The sequence below is a fragment of the Triticum dicoccoides genome, chromosome 2B (assembly GCF_002162155.2).
Source record: "Triticum dicoccoides isolate Atlit2015 ecotype Zavitan chromosome 2B, WEW_v2.0, whole genome shotgun sequence".
In the NCBI taxonomy this organism is placed as follows: Eukaryota; Viridiplantae; Streptophyta; class Magnoliopsida; order Poales; family Poaceae; genus Triticum; species Triticum dicoccoides.
Window position 1 is genome coordinate 529294245 of NC_041383.1, and position 4415 is coordinate 529298659.

Consider the following 4415-nt stretch of genomic DNA (forward strand, 5'->3'; position numbering starts at 1 on the left):
CAAATAAAAGTAGATTGGAAGTATGATAAGAGATAGACCCGGGGGCCATAGGTTTCACTAGTGGCTTCTCTCAATAGCATAAGTATTACGGTGGGTGAACAAATTACTGTCGAGCAATTGATAGAAAAGCGAATGATTATGAGATTATCTAGGCATGAGCATGTATATAGGCATCACGTCCGTGACAAGTAGACCGACTCCTGCTTGCATCTACTACTATTACTCCACACATCGACCGACTCCTGCCTGCATCTAGAGTATTAAGTTCATAAGAACAGAGTAACGCCTTAAGCAAGATGACATGATGTAGAGGGATAAACTCATGCAATATGATATAAACCCCATCTTTTTATCCTCGATGGCAACAATACAATGCGTGCCTTGCAACCCTTTCTGTCATTGGGTAAGGAAACCGCAAGATTGAACCCAAAGCTAAGCACTTCTCCCATGGCAAGAAAGATCAGTCTAGTAGGCCAAACCAAACTGATAATTCGAAGAGACTTGCAAAGATAACTCAATCATACATAAAAGAATTCAGAGGAGATTCAAATATTTCTCATAGATAAACTTGATCATAAACCCACAATTCATCAGATCTCGACAAACACACCGAAAAAAGAGTTTACATCGAATAGATCTCCACAAGAGAGGGGGAGAACATTGTATTGAAATCCAAAAAGAGAGAAGAAGCCATCTAGCTAATAACTATGGACCCGAAGGTCTGTGGTAAACTACTCACAACTCATTGGAGGGGCTATGGTGTTGATGTATAAGCCCTCCATGGTCGATTCCCCCTCCGGTGGAGCGCCGACAAAGGCTCCAAGATGGGATCTCGCGGAGACAGAAGGTTACGGTGGTGGAAATTGCGTTTCGTTGGCTCCCTGGATGTTTTCGGGGTACGTAGGCTTATATAGGAGGAAGAAGTACGTCGGTGGCCGCCCAAGGGGCCCACGAGATAGGGGGTGCCCTATAGGGGGGCGCCCTATCCTCTCGTGGCCGCCTCGGCTGCTTCTTGACTTGCACTCCAAGTCCTCTGGATCACGTTCGTTCCAAAAATCACGCTCCCGAAGGTTTCATTCCATTTGGACTCCGTTTGATATTCCTTTTCTTCGAAATACTGAAATAGGCAAAAAAACAGCAATACGGATTGGGCCTCCAGTTAGTAGGTTAGTCCCAAAAATGATATAAATGTGTAAAATAAAGCCCATAAACATCCAAAAGGGGTAATATAATAGCATGGAACAATAAAAAATTATAGATACGTTGGAGACGTATCAAGCATCCCCAAGCTTAATTCCTGCTCGTCCTCGAGTAGGTAAATGATAAAAAAGAAATTTTTGATGTGGAATGCTACCTAGCATAATTCTCAATGTAATTTTGTTTATTGTGGCATGAATGTTCAGATCTAAATGATACAAAATAAAAGTTCATATTAACATGAAAATGGTGATACTTCAAGCATACTAATCAAAGTAATCATGTCTTCTCAAAATAACATGGCCAAAGAAAGTTATCCCTATAAAATCATATAGTCTGACTGTTGCTCTATCTTCATCACACAAAGTATTTAATCATGCACACCCCCGATGACAAGCCAAGCGATTGTTTCATACTTTAATAATCTCAAATTCTTTCAACTTTCACGCAATACATGAGCGTGAGCCATGGACATAACACTATATGTGGAGTAGAATGGTGGTTGTGGAGAAGGCAAAAAAGGAGAAGATAGTCTCACATCAACTAGGCGTATCAACGGGCTATGGAGATGCCCATTAATAGATATCAATGTGAGTGAGTAGGGATTGCCATGCAACGGATGCACTAGAGCTATAAATATATGAAAGCTCAACAAAAGAAACTAAGTGGGGGTGCATCCAACTCGCTTGCTCACGAAGACCTAGGGCATTTTGAGGAAGCCCATCATTGGAATATACAAGCCAAGTTCTACAATTAAAAATTCCCACTAGTATATGAAAGTGACAACATATGAGACTCATCATGAAGATCATGGTACTACTTTGAAGCACAAGTGTGGAAAAAGAGATAGTAGCATTGTCCCTTCTCTCTTTTTCTCTCATTTTTTTTCTTTCTTCTTTTTTTTCTTTTTTTCTTTTTTCTTTTTTCTTTGGCCTTTTCTTTGGCCTTTCATTTTTTCTTTCTTTCTTTCTTTTTCCTTTTTCTTTTTCTAAAGTACGAAGTCTCATCCCGACTTGTGGGGGAATCATAGTCTTCATCATCCTTTCCTCACTAGGACAATGCTCTAATAATGAAGATCATCACACTTTTATGGATTTACAACTCAATAATTACAACTCAAAGCTAGAACAAGATATGACTCTATATGAATTCCTCCGGCAGTGTACCGGGATATGCAATGAATCAAGGGCGACATGTATGAAAATTATGAAGGTGGCCTTGCCACAAATACAATGTCAACTATATGATTATGCAAAAAGCAATATGACAAAAGTAATGCGTGTCATGTGAACGTAACGGTGGAAAGTTGCATGGAAATATATCTCGGAATGGCTATGGAAATGCCATGATAGGTAGGTATGGTGGCTGTTTTGAGGAAGATATATGGTAGGTGTATGGTACCGGCGAAAGTTGCGTGGCACAAGAGAGGCTAGCAATGGTGGAAGGGTGAGGTGCGTATAATCCATGGACTCAACATTAGTCAAAATAACTCATATACTTGTTGCAAAAATCTAGAAGTAATCAAAAACCAAAGCACTATGTGCATGCTCCTAGGGGGATAGATTGGTAGGAAAAGATCATCGCTCGTCCCCGACCGCCACTCATAAGGAAGACAATCAATAAATAAAATTATTCTCCAACTTCATCACAAAGCGGTTCACCATACGTGCATGCTACGGGAATCACAACCCTCAACACAAGTACTTTTCATAATCACCTCAACTAGCATGACTTTAATATAACTACCTCCATATCTCAAAACAATTATCAAGCATCATATTGATCATAGCATCCAATTCTTTTCTATGGTAGTTTTTATTATACCCAACTTGGATGCTCATCATTCTAGGACCAACTTTGTAACCATAGCAAATACCATGTTGTTCTAAAATACTCTCAAAAATATATAAGTGAAGCATGAGAGACTAGCAATTTCTTCAAAATTAAGTCACCACCATGCTCTAAAAAATATAAGTGAAGCACTAGAGCAAAAACTATCAAGCTCAAAAGATATAAGTGAGGCACACAGAGCATTCTAGCAAATCCTAATCAAGTAGGCTTCTCCCAAAAGGTGTGTACAGCAAGGATGATTGTGGTAAACTAAAGCAAAGACTATCCAAGCAAAACACATATCATGTGGCGAATAAAAATATAGCTCCAAGTAAAGTTACCAATGAACGAAGGCGAAAGAGGGGATGCCTTCCCGGGGCATCCCCAAGTTTAGGCTTTTGGCTATCCTTGAATATCTTGGGGTGCCATGGGCATCCCCAAGCTTAGGCTCTTACCACTCCTTATTCCATAGTCCATAAAAGCTTCACCCAAAACTTGAAAACTTCACAACACAAAACTCAACAGGAAATCTTATTAGCTCCGTTAGTGAAAGAAAAAAAAACCACCACATAAGGTACTATAATGAACTCATTATTTATTTATTTTGGTGTTAAACCTACTGTATTCCAACTTCTCTATGGTTTATAAACTATTTTACTAGCCATAGATGCATCAAAATAAGCAAATAACACACGAAAAACAGAATCTGTCAAAAACAGAACAGTCTGTAGCAATCTGTAAGGGCATGGCCAATGCGCTGCCTCAAGGGTGATGCCCCATGTGCCAACTCAGCTCGGATGATGCGTTGGCATAAAATCTATAGCCTCAAAACCAAAGTGGGATCCTGCAGAGGAGGCTGCATCCCCGGCTGAAAAAGGTAAGAGAGAGAGAAGGATTTCTCACAGGGAGGGGAGGTGGCAGGTGCTGGAAAAGAGGGTAAAGAGAAAAGGAGCAAAAGATGATGATATCACACGCAGTAGCTTGCATTGGATGAGTGTGGTACAAACCAATAGCTTCATTTAACTGTAACTATGTGGACAACTTGAAACCACACCATTCTAGTGCTACCATTGCTCATGCCCTAACTAACGCAAACTTCTGGAACTCTAAAAATCGTACAAAAATAGTACGTACTGGAAATTTTGTCTATTGATCAGTAGAAAAAAGAATCAACGCAAAATCACTTTTCTGTGATTTAAGAAAACTAAATTCGTGCGTGAAAAGTTTCTGTTTTTCAGCAAAATCAAATCAACTATCTTCATAGGTTATCCTATAGGTTCTACTTGGCACAAACACTAATTAAAAGATAAAAACACATCTAAACAGAAGGTAGATTCAAGATTTATTACTAAACAGGAACAAAAACAAAAAAACACAAATAAAATTGG